Source organism: Aedes albopictus, chromosome 3, assembly GCF_035046485.1.
Source record: "Aedes albopictus strain Foshan chromosome 3, AalbF5, whole genome shotgun sequence".
Classification (NCBI taxonomy): Eukaryota; Metazoa; Arthropoda; class Insecta; order Diptera; family Culicidae; genus Aedes; species Aedes albopictus.
This window is the reverse complement of record NC_085138.1, coordinates 423,006,691-423,026,724: the sequence shown is the minus strand read 5'-3', so window position 1 is coordinate 423,026,724 and position 20,034 is coordinate 423,006,691. Positions and strand designations below refer to the sequence as shown.

General features: G+C 40.0%; 1 protein-coding gene across 5 annotated transcripts in view; it reads right to left on the bottom strand.

Annotated features, from left to right (window-relative positions):
- LOC109433516 (calbindin-32) overlaps positions 1-20,034 on the bottom strand; it is a 268,476-nt gene that overhangs the window by 79,431 nt on the left and 169,011 nt on the right. The gene's annotated exons all lie outside the window — the stretch shown is intronic.

Here is a 20,034-nt window from a genome sequence, read left to right as displayed (position 1 = left end):
GAACATCCAAAAACACCTCGGGGAGTTAAACTTTTTCAATTGGAAAATGTCTTGTAAACACGATTTTTGTAATCAAGATAAACTCATTCGAGGAAAAATCGATTTTAAATTTTAAAATTGAAAAATAACATGTTTGGCAACACTGTATCGGAAAAATAATATTTTACCTGGGTTGCTCAAACAATTTTCTTCAAAAAAGCTGAAGGTGAAAAATGTGTATATGTGCAACGCCTAAATATTCCCACGCCTTCCGATATTCTAAGTCAATTCAACTGTGAAAGAAAAAGATGCATTTCCCCCCCCACACACTCCCGTTGGAGTAGCTGCTTGGGTATGTTTTTATTTCAATTTTTCACCAACAGCTACGCTCTAGGTAGGTTCTACCCACTTCACGCGCTGTAAATTGGAAGCAACGGGAAACATACCATTCGTTACTGACTTTGTTTTTATGACCCATCATCGCACCCGGTGATGGCCGGGTGCGATCGTGTTCAAACACGGGAGTCGAGCCGGTAAATCCACAATATGCTTGGTGGGTCAATGGTCGCTGGGTTTGATTGTCGGCGACCGATTCCAAGGCTCAATTGTAAACCTGTAAAGGTTTTGTTTTTGATCTAAAATGTCGTACTGGACGTTGACTAAAACAACATCCGTACGGTGTCCTGGTTTCGCGGGGCAGCGACCGCGCAGCGATGCGTTTGTTTTGTTTTCCATGATCGTATATGTTGGGTCCGGTTGGTTTGGTGCAGCTCTGATTACGCTCGGTGGGCCGTCGATAGGAATGCCATGGAACGGATACCCTATCGATCGCGCTAGAATGTTGCGAAAATCAAGGCGCCGTATTGGCCGCATATGGCTTTAGGTAGCCAAAATTGTTTTTGTTTTGAAATCAAGGCGCGGTTTCAGGTAGCCTAGATTGTTTTCACTTGGTTCGTTTTTTGAACCCAGGTGAACCATAAAAGGAATGTTGAAAATCGAAATCGTACTGGCGGCATAGGGGCGCCGGAATTGTTTTGTACTCGATTTTGTTTTGACTTCGAGTAAAAGAATGTGGGGTATAATTTCAACGAACATCCGCGGCCGAGCCCGGCTAGGGGTCATTGTGCACAAGCAAGGGTACATTTGAATAACAAGGCGGTTGCTTTGTTTTGAAGAATTGGGTGCCAAGTCCGAAAGATGATGGCGCTAAGAATGATGATGATGATGATGATGATGATGATGATGATGATGATGATGATGATGACGATGATGACGATGAGGATGATGGTGAAGATGACGATATGACACGCCCAAGTATTGAAGATGCCCAAGTGAGGCGGGGCTAGACGATGTAGGCCTTCGGGTAAAGATTCTTAGAAGGGGTTTTTGCGAACACGCCCAAGTCAGGCGTGGTTAGGAAATTAGGTTTTTTTTTATCAGAACTAGGATTTTTGGTAGGGCTTGGGATACGCCCAAGACACGGCTAGGCTTGGGATACGCCCAAGAGAAAAGAGATTTTTCAAGAAGAGAAAGATGTAAAACACGATGTGGACAAGTAGGAAAGGTAGAAGGTTTTGGGACGTTTTAGTATTTACATTTTTTTAGGTTTTTGGACACGCCCAAGATGGGTTGGGCAACGTTAGGAATTTTCGTGACTTCTTCGGGTATTGCTAGGAAATTTAGGCTATAAATACGGAGGTTTTGGCTTCAGTCGGGGGCAGTTGTTGAAGAACAGAGTAATCGAGGAGAGTTCGACGTTAGAGTTGTTGAAGAACGAAGTTGTTGAGTTCAAAGATAGTCAGTGAGACAGAGGGTCAGTTTCAACGCTAGAGTGTTCAATCTTGGTCCAGAAAAGACAGTATTTGTAAAAGTTCAGTTTTTCAACGTAAGAGTAAAAATCCAGTTCGGTTCAGTTTTTTTCAACTTCGGTGTAGAAATACAGAAAGGTGATATAAGAAAAAGTGAATCGTTGTAATTTAAGTTAAGTGATGGTTTGTTATAATTCAATATAGTTTATTAAAAAGATATCGTCGGACTGTTATGAAATAAAAGATATCACATCCCGTGTAGTGTTTAGTTGAGCCCCTGGACGGTACAGGGCGCTTCATATGGTGACAGCGAAAACTGTTCGCTAATCAGAACATTGGAACGCCAAATTTCTGACGGGAAGAAGAAATCAGTGCCGCGACTAAGTGCCACGTTGAACACTAAAAAGTTTGAACAATTGTGAAGAGATCGTGTGAACAGAGACTAATCAGTTAAGTGGAAAGCAGTGACAACATCGCAGAGAGCGGACGAAAGGGGAAATCTGACGGAATTTTCCTATCAGCAATGCTGCTACAATCGATATCAGTTATAATTGGGTGAGTAAACAATGAAAAAATTTATGTAAATGTCAATTTTGGGCGAACCGACGTCGACGACTAGAATCGATTTTGAAACACTGGAGGAAATCAAGGACTACATTTTTAAAGAATTTGAAAATTTAAATAAAAACAAAAATAGGCCAAGATCACGGCAAGGAATTTTTCTTAAAACAGAATTACTAAATGATGCATTTTTGAAATATGAAACAATCGTACAAAAATACGAAAATTTGAACGATACCAACACTTGGAATACCTTAACTGATAATTTGGAAATCGTCAGAAGAAAGTACGAAGAGTGTTTAAAAATTTTAAGCAAAACCAAACATACGGGAAAAACTACAAATAATCAACACTTGGAATCAGGAAAAGTTATTAATTTACGAAGCAGACGAGTCACAGTCTGTGAAGATTCATTTACTGAAAATTTTGATATTTCTACACTTAACGTTTCCATTTCTGAAACCGATTTATATTTTGGACCAATCAGAGATCCTAATATTTTGTCATCAACTTTATATAACGCTGACTATAGCGACGAAGAATCTAAAGTCGAATTAATTAAAAGTTTACACGAGTTTAGTACTAAATTTGATTCAACCTACAAATCCTTTTTTAACAAAATGGCATACGTTTTTCCAACCGAAAAAGCAATTCAGGTAATCCCTGAATTTCGCGGTGCAGCAGCAGAATTAGATGCTTTCATTTACCAAATTAAGCATTTTGCAGAAATAATTGAAAAGTTAGGTGAAAATGATGCAGCTAAAGAGGCAGAAACGGAACTTATCCATGTTGTACTGTCAAAATTGAAAGGTCCAGCAGCAATAAAATTCAAAAATATTCTTGCTGACACTTGGGAGGATGTCAGAGATAATCTTCGGAAGGAATTTGGAAGTAGCTTCAAATTAGAGGAATTATTTCAAAAAATCGAAACACTTGAACAAGGTCAACAGGAAACATTTCAGAGTTACAAAGATCGAGTTCTTCAATTTAAAAAGCATATTGAAGAATACGAAAAAGAGAACTTTAAAGATCAAACATTTGAATCTTATGCTCAAAGAAGTCTTAGAATTCACTTTTTAGCAGGTTTGAAAAACAGGAGTCTGAAGAATTTGGCAAAAACTAAAAAAGACGAATCATTAGAAGATTTAATCGAGTATTTGGAAGAAGAATGCATCGATGTAGAACAAATTGAACAAATCGAACGAAGGTTGCAGGATTCACATATCGCAGAATCCCAAAGATTACGAAATAAAGATCAAAATTTCCGACCTCCCCGAAGAAACTTTGATAATAGGAATAAGGATTATGATCCAAGTCCAAGGAATTATCAAAGAAGGTTCGAAAATAACAGAAATCAAGGATTTCAAGAAGATTTTAATAATGACTATCGGAGGAATTTTAATAGAGGAACACAGGGACCACAAGGCGGTTTCCGCAATGAGTATCGAAGGAACGACTACAGCAGAGGACAGAACGACTATAGAAACTTCAACAGAAATAATGACAACTATCCAAGAAATGACAGGAATCGATACGAAGATTCATACAGAGACGATAGAAATCGATTGAACAATAACACTCAATACAGATATGAGAGAGACCATTATGACAACTATCAACACAATCGAAATGACAATCAAAATACTCGAAATGAATATCAAAACACTCGTAGAGATTTCAACAGAAACGAACCCCCACGACAAGAGAACAGAGGCAGAAATGACTATTATCAAAATTCAAACCAGAACGTTGGAAGATTCGACCACCCTCGCGAAAACAACTGGAACAACCGGAACTTTGGTAACAACCAGGAACGAAAAAACTAGAGCATGGGGGTTTGGATAGGAAAAAGATAGACGAATCCCATTGTTTTTACATAAATACACATGCTGACGATAGCAATGAAAATCCACGAAAGTTTTCCAATAGCCCAATGTATGGAGGGTTTTCCACAGGATTTTATTGGAAATTATCAACATGGGAAAATGTTGATTATATTGGAAAATATTACCTTGATACTAGCATTAACGAAAACTTGATTCATAAAAGCGTAGCGTTAAAAGTTGGGGCAACAAAGATTGTTCCACAAGACAAACAAGGAAATGATAGAATAAGTATGGGTTTTCAGTCGTTAGGAACTATATGGATACACTTAGCAATAGGAGAATTAAGCTTACCAATAAAGTTTTATGTAGTGGATACATTGGAAGTTCCCGCCAAAGTTGGGTACAAATTTGTAAAGGAACATGTTGACTCGATACATAAAAACTTTGAAGAGACAGCGTTTAAATTGGAAAGAACGAGAAAATACAATGTTGCATACGATTTAGTTAGCAGAGATCTACTGGAATATTGCAACAAACACAAGTACGAAAAAGACATTGAAGTAATTTTAGATCAAATGAACGATGATTATGAGTTTGAAAGCGATACTGATTCAAACTCATCTGTTATAACAGAATCTGAGCAATCTGCAGGTTTAATATATTTGTCAAAAGACAACGAAAGGGTTACAGATGAATCTGGTAGACTTGAAATATTTGAAACACCACAAATACCTCTTTGGAACCCACATATGGATGGTCTAGAAAATATTGATTTTAGCCGAGATGAGAACGACGAATACCTAAAAGTCTACTCATTTGAAGATTTTTCTAGAAACTTTGCAAAATATGATCCAGAAAAAGTAAAATTCAGCGATAAAATACTTCAGAAACATGAGGTAGATGGGACATTCGTGATAGCTAACAGCCGGTCTGTCTATAAAGAATTGAACGATTTGGTAGATCTTCCATACGGATTGAAACAGCACTTGAATGGCAGAATATTTTCTATTCCACAAGAAAAACTGTGGGGACTGATAATGAACGGTACGAGAAAATCAGAGCACGATTCAGAAGTACTCAGAGAAGGATTAATCGATGGATTTCACAATTGCCCAGAGTTTGTTCTCTCGGCCAAAACTATTCAAATTGTCTCATACAGAAAATTAATGGATATATTGGGATTGAATATACTGAGATACATAGCTTATAAATTCAACAAAACTCTCATACTGTATGCTCCAGATGAAGAAAATAATGGTGGCTATTTTTATGATGAAAAATTAGACAAATATAACAAGGAATTAGGTATGGTATTTCTTGCACAGCCAAATTCAGAACCACCTGCAAAAGGGGATAATAGTACCGCCGATAAAGTATCAAGTCCACAAACGTTTTCAGAACAGATGATTTTTACCAATGACAAATTTTTCGTTGAACTACCAACAGCAAATAGCTGTAAGAACAAAATAAAGTTTTTGATTGACACAGGTTCGTCGATAAATTTGCTAAACTATGATCTACTAGATTATGCGGGGATAAAATCCTATGATGCATCAGAAACTATAACCCTGGTTGGAATTGAAAATGGTAGTAAAGCAACACTGGGAGCTGCGAAACTAGAATTACTAATTCAAGATGGGAAATTCCCAGCTACATTTCACTTAGTAAAGGACCTAATAGTTCCTGGAATTATTGGGATTGAATTCCTGTGTCAACATGTTGCGACAATAAATGAAGGTTTTAAGTCCATAACTTTTAACCGAAATAAAAATGACAGTTTTGCGTTAACACACAAAACATCAACGAATAAATATGTTCACACGATTAATACAGTGCGACATCGAGAAGACTCATTTAGTCGATGTGAAGAAATTTACTATGATTATGACGAAGGAAATTCGGTCAAGTCAGAAGATCTGGGAAAAGAAGATGAAAAACGAATGCTCAATTTAGATGCTGATACCGACTGTGATGTAGTCGAATATAAACAATATAAAACGTTGATGGGTTATGAACGAGAAGAAAAGCTTTTAAAAATAGTAAAGCTTGATCACTTGGAAAAAGATAATTATGATGAAATTAAAAATATCATATGCGATTTTAATGATGTATTTTTCATAGAGGGCGATAATTTGACCTATACACATGCGGCAGTCCACGAAATTGAAACTTCAACAAATGTGCCAATTTACAAACGGCAATATAGATTTCCCGAAGCTACTAAACAACATATAAATGAACAAATTGATGAAATGCTTACTCAAGGAATCATCAAACCAAGCAAAAGTCCTTGGAATGCTCCAGTATTATGTGTACCGAAGAAACCAGATGCTAACGGAAATAAGAAATATCGGATAGTGGTGGATTTCAGAGAACTCAACCTTATCACAAAACCTTTTGTTTATCCGATTCCATTAATAAACGATTTATTGGACAGTCTTGGAAACAGTAAATACTTTTCTACCTTGGATCTGAAATCTGGATTTTACCAAGTACCAATACATCCAAAGGATGCCGTAAAAACCGCATTTTCTACCCCAAAAGGACATTTTGAATTCACGCGAATGCCTATGGGACTTAAAAATAGCCCATCGACTTTTCAAAAATTGATGAACACGGTTCTTTACGAGCTTGGAGACGTGAAAATTGTAGTTTACCTCGATGACGCTATTATTTTCGGGGACACTATTGAGGAGCATAATGAAAATCTATGCAAAATACTCAGTGTGTTGAGAAAACACAATTTAAAATTGGAACCAGGAAAGTGTCACATTCTCAAAGAAAAGTTAAAATACTTAGGCCATCTTGTGGATGAACACGGAGTCAGGCCAACAGAAGAAAACGTCGAAGCGATCAAAAATATGCCACAACCAAAAACAGTAAAAGATGTTCGTTCATTTTTAGGGTCTGTAAATTTCTATGGGAAATTTATTCCAAATGTAGCAAACATCAGGAAACCTCTGAATGACTTATTGAAAAAAGATCATAAGTTTATTTGGACGAAGGAATGCGAAGATTCATTCAACAAACTGAGACTTTGTCTCACATCTGAACCACTTCTGGTCAGGCCGAATTACGCCGACACTTTTGTGATCACGACAGATGCCAGCAACTACGCTATTGGGGCGGTTTTATCGAATGAAAAAACGACAGAACATCCAATTGCATATGCAAGCAGAGCCCTCATTGGAGCTGAAATACGGTATCATACAATCGAAAAAGAATTACTGGCCATTGTATGGGCAGTAGACTATTTCAAACATTATATTTTTAATCAAAAGTTTATAGTGTACAGTGATCATAGACCACTAGTTTCACTATGGCGATTAAAGGAAACGTCATCAACCCTTACTCGATTAAGACTCAAACTGCAGGGTCTAGATTTCGAAGTTCGTTACAAAAGCGGGAAAGAAAATGTAGTCGCAGATTTCTTATCCAGACTCCCTAAACCTGAAAATCATCCAGCAGATGAAAGTAATACCGCAAGGTCGCAATTAATTGCTGTGGTCACCCGACAGCAAAAGAAAAAAGCAGAACAAGAAAACATATTCATTCATCCAAACAAACAGCTGATGGAAAAAGACACCGTTCCGTGCCGCAGTAACGGGGGCGCGATCGCTGACCGTGACCTAGAAAGCGAAGGAATCAAAACAAAAACGCAAACCATGGGCCGTATGAATGATAGCGTAAATAATAATTGCACGGTTTCCGACCTACACGGCATAAACAAGGTGTCAAATTCACCTCCAGCAAGTACGAGCGCAGTATCGGACGAGGCTGAAATTGAGGAATCCATTATGGCCGACGTTTTCGATTTATGCAATAACACGCACACTAATGACACATTTGCGGCAAGCGCATATGATGAATTTTTAGAGATGTTCAAGAATAATCCAATTGATGTAAATCGTTTAAAAATTTCTAGGAATTTGAAAAATGCAGATGCTGATTGTAACATTGTAATTTTGAATAGCAGATCAGCATTTAATGAAATTTCAAAAATTATTAATTTACCCCATGGACTGAAAGATTTTTGCGAAGATGGAGTTGTTTCTATTCCAGATAGTAATTTATTCGGAATTATTGTGGAAGGCAAAAGTAATTCAATGATTAATACCAAAACATTCTTTTACAAACTTAGCAACTGCTTCAATCAAAATAGAGCGCCGATAACAGCGTCCAAAAATATTCATTTGATTTCGTTCAGAAAGATTAAACAATTTGAAATACTTGAGATGATTCAATTTTTAGCTTTGAAAAATCAAATTACGTTAAGCCTTTATAACGCAGATTCGGAACGCACTGAAGTACGTAATGAAGATATCGAAACAATTCTTCGAGAATTTCATGATGCTCCCTTAGGCGGACATGTTGGAGCAAGGCGAATGCGGAAACGCATTGGTCTCATTTTTAATTGGAAAAACATGAGAAGGGATATCGAAAATTACGTAAAACAATGTGATTCATGCCAGAAAAATAAAATTTGTAAATCCAATAGAATTCCGTTAAAAGTAACCACAACGTCATCCGAGCCATTTGAAAAATTATATATGGATATTGTAGTTCTCCCAGAATCCGAATGGGGCAACAAATATGCGCTGGTCATGCAGGATGATCTTACAAGATTTTTGGTAGTAGCTCCAATGGACAATCAAGAAGCGGAGACTGTATCCAAAACTTTTGTCGAAAAATTCATTTGTAAATTCGGTACTCCGTTGGAACTGGTGACAGACCAAGGAGCAAATTTCATGAGCAAGTTTTTTAAACACGCATGCAAAATTTTGAAAATCAAAAAAATCAATACAAGTGCTTATCACCCACAAGCAAATCTAGTAGAACGATCAAACAGAGAATTGAAAACATATTTGCGGCAATTTGTCGGAGAAAACCCGCAACAATGGGACCAACATCTTGATTATTTTACCTTTGAATATAATACTACAAATAATAGCTCAACAAGCTATAGTCCGTTCGAACTTTTATATGGAAGAAAGGCAAGGATTCCTACCTCCATATACACTCCAACAGATTCAGATTTAACATATAATGACTATTTTTGCGAAATGAAACAAATTCTTAAAAATTTGCATGAAAACGCCAAAAGAAATTTGATTATTTCCAAAGAGAAACGTAAAATTATTTATGACAAGAAAACCGAAGAATGGCAACCTATGTGGGGCGAATTGGTTTTAGTACAAGCAATCCCAACAGGAACAGGTCAAAAACTTCAAAGTAAATGGAGAGGCCCATACGCAGTAGTTGACCTACCCAGCGAACAAACTACAATTATTAAAAATGGAAATAAATTGGAAAAAGTCCATAACAATAGATTAAAAAAATATAATGATTGATCAGCTATACGCATCAAAAAATGTATAAAATTTTGTAAATATAATATTTTCCATACTTTAGTTACTACATGTTTTGTTTGAACACAAAACAGTAAAAAAAAAATATGTAAGTCTAACGGTTAGCGTACGTCAAGCGCAGGTGTCGATTAAAATAAACTATAATTAATTAATAAACACATTCAAGTAGGCAAGGAGTACAAATGAAATCTGAACAAAGTGACAAATCTACAACAAAGTGACTGATTATCAAAGAATATATGAGGAATATGTTGAATGATTGAAAACATGAAACAAATCAATAATGACATATTGAGAAAATGGAAATACATCATAAAGGGTTAAAAAAATGCGAGGAATAAAATTTTTGATTTTTGGGGATATTTTATACAGCTAAATTATAACAAAATGCGTCCATCATTTCGGCGTTGATTTAACGCAAAAACGACTTGGATGTACCGAAGAGCTGAAAGGGTAAATTGGGATGTAACTAAGTAAAGATGGAATAATATGAAATATGTCGAATATAATGGAAGATCTATAACAAGACAAAAAAAAAACACAGAAAAAGGGAAACTCAAAGGAAAGATAATTAAACTGAAAACTAAATGACATTTTACTGAACGAATTTACATGACCTTAGGCATGACCAACGTACGAAGAATTGACGTCACAATGCACAACAATTTTGAATGGACATCCATCAAAACCTTAGCATAAGACGAATAGGTATCCTACGACGGTTAAGAAAAGGTAAATGTGAAAATTAAACGAAAGAAAAGGACTTGTGACAAAAACGCGAATTAACAAAACGGCAAACTAACAAAGAGAAACAATATGGAGTATAAGGGAAATATTATACAAACGAGAATGGCGAAAAGTGTATGAAAATGCTTGAATTAAGGTACAAATATAATACAATCTTTTAATAATTATATATATTTTTTTCTTTTTATATCATCTCGTTTTAGTTTTTTTTTAGAATAACCATAATACATAGTATTTTATTACAGAAGTAGATCCCTCATCAACCAACCGTAGCAAAGCCTTCAAAAGGGGGAAAGGAGGAGTGATTTTGTAGCAAAATCTCAACCGCAAGCTTTACCCACGGAACCGGAAGGTGCAGACAGGAGATGCGTAAAGGAAAAGCAATAATTTTTTTATAATAAAAAAGTTTATGTGTATTTGTCAATTTGTTCTATAGCTATTTACAATTTCAAAAATCCAGATCTAAATGAAAGCTTAAGGCATTAATATCAATCCTATCGTTATTTTCATTAACATGGCAGATATATTTCACCAACAACTTCAAAATCTTCACTCGGTTCACTTTTTGTATTCCTCCCAAAGATGGTTTTATGAGGTCATCGAATGTCAGCCGTCTCCATCCATTCGTTATGCCAGTCAATCTTCGCTGCAGGACCGTCCACGCCGGGCCTACACGAGCGCATTCGCAAAACTTGTGCTGGAGTGTTTCGATGTGGGTTCCGCAGTGTGAACAATTTTCGTCTGCCACTCGCTGCATTACGAAGAGCAATTTTCGGTGCTCGACCTTCTCATTGATGAGTAGATAGAGTTGTGTTCGTTCCGCCGAGGAAAGTTGTCTGTTGTGAATGTTCAGCCATGCACGTGGCCAGTCGGTCGCCGGACTGTTTCGTTCCACCTTGGGTACCTCGGTTTGCTCCACAAAAAACTGGTGAATTCGATCGGCGGAGGGGTTTTCTTGGAATTGGAGGGGAATGTGGGATAATTTAGAAAGGATTAGTTTAATATCAGGATGATCTATTGGAGTTGCCGGACGGGGATTTGCATGGAAAAGAAGGGATCTATAAAAAGGAAGGGAATCGATCTCACGAATGTGCCTGTTGATCGCCAGGGATGGGCACTTCAACGCAGGCAGGTGCAGGTTTAAACCTCCATGTTCCCTCTTGCGCGCCAGCTGCATCATCGGAACGCGAGCAGCTATTCCTCTCCAGAGAAATTTGCCCATCGTCGCTGTGATTTTTGCCGTGTGTATACCGAGGGGTGGTATCACCGACGAAAGGTACCATAGTTTGGCAGTGCCGAAAGTATTCAACATGATTACCTTCTGATGAAGTGTCAAGGAACGCATAGATTGAAGCCACATTTGTTGGGCAAACTTTCCCACCAACGCATTCCAGTTCAAAGTCGTCATGAGCCGTATCGAGTTTGCAAAGACGACGCCCAAAATTTTGACTGTATCGGCAGTCTGCAGCCACGGGGCGATGATTGCATTGCCTTCGCAAAAACCAACGTTGATCGCAACCGTTTTCTGCAAATTCAATTTTGCACCGGCGGCTGTACCGAAACGGGTGAACACGTCATTAATCTCCTCGATTTGCGCTGTCGACGTTACGATGACGCTGATGTCGTCCGCATACGCAACCAGAAGATCGTTTCCACATGCTTGCTCGAGCCGACGCACCAGGGGGTGGAGGTAGAGCACAAAGAGGTGCATGGACAACGGGTCCCCTTGTCGGACGGAGCGTTTGATTTCAAACGACCGAGAGAGGTGCCCATTGATGAGCAGTCGAGAGGTGGACCGGCTGGCGATACGAGATAGCAGAGCGACGAGTTCGTGGTTGAAGCCGAGCGAGCACATGGTCCCGAAGAGGAAAGAGTGCCGAACCCGATCGAACGCGTTTTCCAGATCGAAGCTGATCAGCTTACCAGCGCGCCGGTGATGACGGAGACTTGCGATACGATCTTTCAGAGCGAGAGTGGCCTGGAAGATATTGCGCTCTGAGTTTGAACATTTCTGTCCTTCGCTCAAAACACCGTGGGCTCTCATCACACACTCCAGTCTGGTTTTCAGAATGCGCGAGAACAGCTTGTAGTCGCTGTTGAGCAGCGAAATGGGTCGATACGATCGTGCGGTGTTATCACCACCTTTCTTCCTCACCAGCACAATAATCCCCTCCACAAACGCTGGGGGGAGGTTGCCGGCGAGTGCTTCGTTCAGCAAGAGATTCAGCTCTCGATGGATAACGTCGAACATGCGAAGGTAGAATTCTCGTGGGATACCATCACAGCCGGGGGATCGTTTTGGGGCGCTTGCTCTGATAGCAGCCAGAATTTCTGCCGTGGTGATCTCATTGGTACACGCTTCATTTACGGGGTCGTTCGGTGGTATGACGCGATCGCAGGCAAAATCGTCTCCGTTGTTTTCTGCCGCTTCTTCCGTGTATAGACTCGAAAAAAAATTCAGCAGATTAGCCTCTATCGCTTGCGGTTCGTTGATGGTTTCGTCATCTCCAGTCCTCAGCTGTGTTATGATGGTCTTTTTTCGTCGCCTTTCCCCTAGGTGGAAGATTGACATCGGCTCGCCCGCGACATGGGTTTCATTGGCGCGCATGAACGTGTACGAGAAGCGTCTCTGTAATGCCAACATCTCTCCTTTTAGCCGGTTAATTGTAGGCAGCATCTCTGGATGTTGATAATACCCATCGTATGCCATCCGTAGCTCAGCATAGAGTCGCTGGTGCTGATCGTGAAATTCATCGAAAACGGCGAGATTTCCACTTAAAAAAACTTTTAATTCTGGGTTTGGCATATGTGAGCCACCACTCGATCCAGGAGGGGTAGTACCTACGTTGGCGGGTCCAATATTGCCATTTATACTGGAACTCCGCAACGTTCTCGTCTGTTAAAAGATGAGGCCGCAGAGACCAGAAGCCGCGCCCAGGCTCGTGTCCAAGTTGGGGGAGGCAGAGACGAACGGTTAGCGCTTTGTGGTCCGTGAATGAACACACGTGAGTGTTTGCCACACGTAGATTTTGTCGCAATCCGCTGCTCACGTAAATGCGGTCCAAGCGTGATTGGGCATTGCGGCATATATACGTGAAACCGGCATCTCGAGGACACAGCTTTTCCCACACATCATGTAGCTGTAGTTGCTGCACAGCTCTTTTTAGAGCCGGGCTCGTGTTCGGGCTAGATGAATCGCATGCTCGTAGCACGCAATTAAAATCGCCAGCGAGAATGACGTGTGCCGTACGGTGACGTAGGTAGTATGGAAGAGTTCCATTGAAGAACTCTTCTCGGACTGCTCGCTGTGCAGAACCGGAGGGAGCGTAGACGTTACAGATTGTCGTGTCCTGCACTCTCAGCGCAAGTAGTCGGCTGTCCAGGCTCTTCTCAACGTGAGAGACCTGTATGTGATCTTTCACTGCAACGGCCGTTCCTCTTTTCGTGTGGTCTACATTGGTGTATACGACGAAGCCAGGCAAGGAGAGCTGGTCGTTTTCCACTTCTTGCAAACACACAATATCGAGGCTTTGGCTGCTGATGAAGTTGCGAAGCGCGTTAAGTTTCGTGGGGCTGGAGATGGTGCCGATGTTGATCGACGAGATATTATAGGACGAGAGAGCCATTGGAAAAGATGTCTTCATCCTGTTCGTCGTCTTCATCTTCCCGGCGGGGCTTTTTGCCGGGCGGTCGACCGCGCGTGCTACGTTTGCTACTCGTGGATGTAGATGACTCGTCGGTTTCGTTTCCATTGCCGCTCTTACTTTGCGATCGGGTAACGTAAGTCGGCTTTTTAAAGTGGTCAACCAGAACAACGGTGGGTTTGGGTGACTCTACACTTTGTGGTGCTCGGAGTAATGTCGTCGAAACATTCGTGCGTGTGGCTTGCGGTCGGGGAGATGCCGTTAAATCAATCCTTGTCGAAAGGCTGTCGGATTGAGAAGCCGATGTAGACGGTTCGGTCTGACTCGATGGCTTCGGCAATTCGGGAAAGGCGTCGAGCGTTGCTCGTGGTGGACCGGAGGGCTTTGAGCCATTCGGTTTTGAGATCGGTGGTTTACCAGCTGATTTTTTCGGTGGTGGTCGTGGCCCCCCTTGTTTCGCTACGTTTGCGTAGCTCTTCTGCACCAGCAGTTTCTTGTTTTGCACACAAGATATGCCAGTGTGTGCCTGTTCTTTGCAGTGTTTGCACGACTGCAGCTGCCCCTTATAGACGATGAACGCCTGCTGTCCATCGATGTTGACCCACGAGTCGATGTTTCGCTGCACCAGCATGCGGGCCGACCATATGCCGAGTGGAACACCGGCGAACTCGTAGCCCTCTCCCCACGTTAGCTCACGAATCGAAATCACGTCACCGAACGCGCACAGAAAATCGACGATCTTCTCCTCGGACACATTTTCAGGCAGGTCGTGGACCTTCACTTCTACACTACCATCTTCCATGGTTATCCGAAGCTTGTGCTTCTTCCCATTCAACTCCACTTCATGGCGTTCGTCATGTTCGTCCACTATTTTTTGTGCGAGCGCCAGGTCGCTGACCTTGACGAACGCACATTGTTCGCCTTTGTGGCACTGTAGTCGCACTACGTCTTCTTTCTTCAGCCCAAGCACTGATCGGCAGAAGCCGTGCACCTTCTCGAAAGATGGCTTCAACGGGAAGCACGAATAATCTATTCGAAAGGTGTTTTCACGCCTCATCGCGAAACACTCCAGCGTGTAACGCGGCACGGCGAGAGAAAAAAATAAACCACCGAAGCTAGACGCTTGACTTGTGATGAGCGCAAATCGAGAAAAATATACGTCCGCGCGTCTCAGAAGCTGAGCGATAACTAAGACACTTTTTATTCCGCACAGGTAAACAACAGTAAACAGAAAACAATGAATTTATTCAATTTAAGCCAGCCCCAACTTTTATTCAAAAATCTGAAGTTTGCAATTGAATTATTCGGTAATTGCATCTCAGTAAAATTCCAGAGGATCTACCTCACAATATTATAAATGCAATAAAAAAATCTATTACAAGAGTCATCATCAAATGGGTTAATTTTGTGGTCCTATGAGAAATTGAAAAAAAAAATGTAATTAAATGAGTATATTGAGCAAGAAACAAAAGAAAACAACGATGTTATTAACGATCTTTTTCGATGGAATTTAATGTCATGTTTGAATAAATTATTTTGATAAAATCTAAACATAACTTCCTCGAGAGATGACGCGGGAGGACAAGACGAGAAGGCAACATCCGGCGAGAGCAACCAGAGGAGCAGTTCAACGGTACCTCTATGAAAACGTACCACAGTCAAATTGGTACGAAGACGAGAAATAACAGATCGGATGGAAAGTTGAAGGTCAAAGGTGCTGGTATGGCGGAGGAGAGGATTCAGCGAACATAATTTTTCACCGGAGACGATTCAAGGTCAACTCGGGTGGCACATCGAGACAAATATTATTGTACATCTGCGAATCTGCTAATATGAACCAACACAATGCAGAGCATCGGGAAAAACTACAACAACAACAAAACAACAACAACAAAAACAACAACAACAACAACAATTCATACAGACATATGATGAGAGAAGGACGTCTTCAAAGTTTCCCAAATTAACCGACATAATGTAATGTTCACCAACCGCATTACATTCACCATTGAGAAAGCACTTACTCCGTGCTTCTTACAACAACAATTAACAGTAACCATAACCCGGAAAGCAACATTTCGACATCATCAAAAGGTTTGGAATTTAAGCCAACTAATTACAAACTCTTTAAAGAATGTGCAACAGTTCCACAATTTGCACCAGGTCAAAGACAACAATATTCGCATCACTATTGAGATTGATCCAATACCAACAAAATTCAGAAGGCGGGCGATAAGTAATCAACCATAACACCGTAAATGACAATGATAAACAATCCAGTTCGGAAGGCAACTTATGACACTATTTCGAGAAACAACAGAAAGCAACAGTAAAACTAATTCTTCTGTCTGCAAACGACAGCGCGGGAATTCCAAGCAGGGAAATACGATTCAACCGAGGTAATATCCGGATACCAAAGCTTCATGGTCACGTTCCCACAGGAGACGACATCAACTGAATCAACTACATCATCTTCAAGACAAACCAGTACAACAGAGAAGCAACGATACCATTCATCTGAGACCTGAAACTAACCAATTGATCTGGACATTTAACAAGAAGAGGTAGAAATCAATGGTAGACGAACAACCCCTACGACGAATCAAGAGGAGCAGCAGCAAGTACCAATGAAGTCAATCTCTTGAGGAAGAATGTAAGAAGGCTAATACAAAATTTAAAGTTTCTTTGGGATATTCAGATCAATCAACTGTAGTGGAAAAATATTGTAAGACACTTACTGGGAAGATAAAGATTAGTTTAGCAGTTTCAGTTTAGAAAATTAACGATCATCGTTAACGTCATCATCTAAATGAAGTTTTGGGGATACATTTTACCCACATCCTTACATTTGAACGTGATTTTATACACGTTCAAACTCCGCTAAGTGGGAGGGCATGCAACGCCTAAATATTCCCACGCCTTCCGATATTCTAAGTCAATTCAACTGTGAAAGAAAAAGATGCATTTCCCCCCCCACACACTCCCGTTGGAGTAGCTGCTTGGGTATGTTTTTATTTCAATTTTTCACCAACAGCTACGCTCTAGGTAGGTTCTACCCACTTCACGCGCTGTAAATTGGAAGCAACGGGAAACATACCATTCGTTACTGACTTTGTTTTTATGACCCATCATCGCACCCGGTGATGGCCGGGTGCGATCGTGTTCAAACACGGGAGTCGAGCCGGTAAATCCACAATATGCTTGGTGGGTCAATGGTCGCTGGGTTTGATTGTCGGCGACCGATTCCAAGGCTCAATTGTAAACCTGTAAAGGTTTTGTTTTTGATCTAAAATGTCGTACTGGACGTTGACTAAAACAACATCCGTACGGTGTCCTGGTTTCGCGGGGCAGCGACCGCGCAGCGATGCGTTTGTTTTGTTTTCCATGATCGTATATGTTGGGTCCGGTTGGTTTGGTGCAGCTCTGATTACGCTCGGTGGGCCGTCGATAGGAATGCCATGGAACGGATACCCTATCGATCGCGCTAGAATGTTGCGAAAATCAAGGCGCCGTATTGGCCGCATATGGCTTTAGGTAGCCAAAATTGTTTTTGTTTTGAAATCAAGGCGCGGTTTCAGGTAGCCTAGATTGTTTTCACTTGGTTCGTTTTTTGAACCCAGGTGAACCATAAAAGGAATGTTGAAAATCGAAATCGTACTGGCGGCATAGGGGCGCCGGAATTGTTTTGTACTCGATTTTGTTTTGACTTCGAGTAAAAGAATGTGGGGTATAATTTCAACGAACATCCGCGGCCGAGCCCGGCTAGGGGTCATTGTGCACAAGCAAGGGTACATTTGAATAACAAGGCGGTTGCTTTGTTTTGAAGAATTGGGTGCCAAGTCCGAAAGATGATGGCGCTAAGAATGATGATGATGATGATGATGATGATGATGATGATGATGATGATGATGATGACGATGATGACGATGAGGATGATGGTGAAGATGACGATATGACACGCCCAAGTATTGAAGATGCCCAAGTGAGGCGGGGCTAGACGATGTAGGCCTTCGGGTAAAGATTCTTAGAAGGGGTTTTTGCGAACACGCCCAAGTCAGGCGTGGTTAGGAAATTAGGTTTTTTTTTATCAGAACTAGGATTTTTGGTAGGGCTTGGGATACGCCCAAGACACGGCTAGGCTTGGGATACGCCCAAGAGAAAAGAGATTTTTCAAGAAGAGAAAGATGTAAAACACGATGTGGACAAGTAGGAAAGGTAGAAGGTTTTGGGACGTTTTAGTATTTACATTTTTTTAGGTTTTTGGACACGCCCAAGATGGGTTGGGCAACGTTAGGAATTTTCGTGACTTCTTCGGGTATTGCTAGGAAATTTAGGCTATAAATACGGAGGTTTTGGCTTCAGTCGGGGGCAGTTGTTGAAGAACAGAGTAATCGAGGAGAGTTCGACGTTAGAGTTGTTGAAGAACGAAGTTGTTGAGTTCAAAGATAGTCAGTGAGACAGAGGGTCAGTTTCAACGCTAGAGTGTTCAATCTTGGTCCAGAAAAGACAGTATTTGTAAAAGTTCAGTTTTTCAACGTAAGAGTAAAAATCCAGTTCGGTTCAGTTTTTTTCAACTTCGGTGTAGAGATACAGAAAGGTGATATAAGAAAAAGTGAATCGTTGTAATTTAAGTTAAGTGATGGTTTGTTATAATTCAATATAGTTTATTAAAAAGATATCGTCGGACTGTTATGAAATAAAAGATATCACATCCCGTGTAGTGTTTAGTTGAGCCCCTGGACGGTACAGGGCGCTTCATATGTTATACAGGGTATGACCAAAATGTTTGAGATAGGCAACTTTTTTTCTCCCACAAAAAAATTCAACATGCTGTAACTTTTCATAGAATGCATCAAAAAATCTCAAATTTTGACTGTTTGTTAACCTATTATGTGTGCATCATTGGTACAAATTTGGGCTCGATTGATTAATTTTTCGCGAAGATAGAACCGTTCGCGTAAAACACTATTTTTTAGACAACTATTTTTTGAACTGTCATATCTCGGAAACCAATAAACCGAATTGAATGATTGTTTTTTAACGTTTATCAACAATATATTGATACTTAATACGACGTTATAAAATGTAATATTTTCTCACGGCGAATTAAGTTATATCGGGTTGAATTTTTTACCCATATAGAGGAAAATAAGTAAAGTTTACAATACCACACAAAAATTATTAAATGTGTTCTTCCTTCAATCTAAATAGGCTCTAATATATCTGATTAGAGATAATTTGAGAACAGAAGTAGAAAATCTTTGGATATCAACACTTACATTTATTGACACTGATGTAAAAAAAATATTTTTTTTCGAGAAAAGTCCAAAAAGTGTCAATCCATGATAACCTTTTTCAACGTTTAAAAAGTACCTATGTTTTAAAAGCATTTACATATTGTTAGTGTACGTTCAAAATTTCACTCAATTCGGTTTACTGGTTTCCGAGATATGACAGCTCAAAAATGAGTTGTCTAAAAAAAAGGTGTTTTACCACCAGAACGGTTCTAACTTTGCGAAATATTAATCAATCGAGCACAAATTTGTACCAATGATGCACATATAATAGGTTGACAAACAGTCAAAATTTGAGATTTTTTGATTCTCTCTTTGAAAAGTTATAAGATGTTGAACTTTTTTGTGAGAGGAAAAAAAGTTGCCTATCCCAAACATTTTGGCCATCCCCTATAGTTTCAAAGCAATAAATTTAGGAAGGGACGGAAAAACTTGGATTTTTCTTGTATTTGAAAAGACGAGGGGTGCTGCCACGGGCCGAGGGGTGATCCGATCGGTATCGAACCTTGGATTTTTTCTTCCTCCATTTAAACAAACATTCCAACAAAATTTGGTCAAAATCCGTGAAGGTCGATAACACGCGATGTGTACACTTGGTGTGGAATGACCCATACCTTAATCAATAAATTAATCTAATTGGCTTTAAACTGTTGATTGAGTTGTGACTCACTTTGCCTGCTTTTATGTAATGATTTCACCTAACCCAACGATTTACGAAGTCATTGACTAGATAACTTTATCACAATCCACAAAGAAAAACTTTCGAAACGTTATCTTTTTTCCCATATCATCATCCACCATCCACC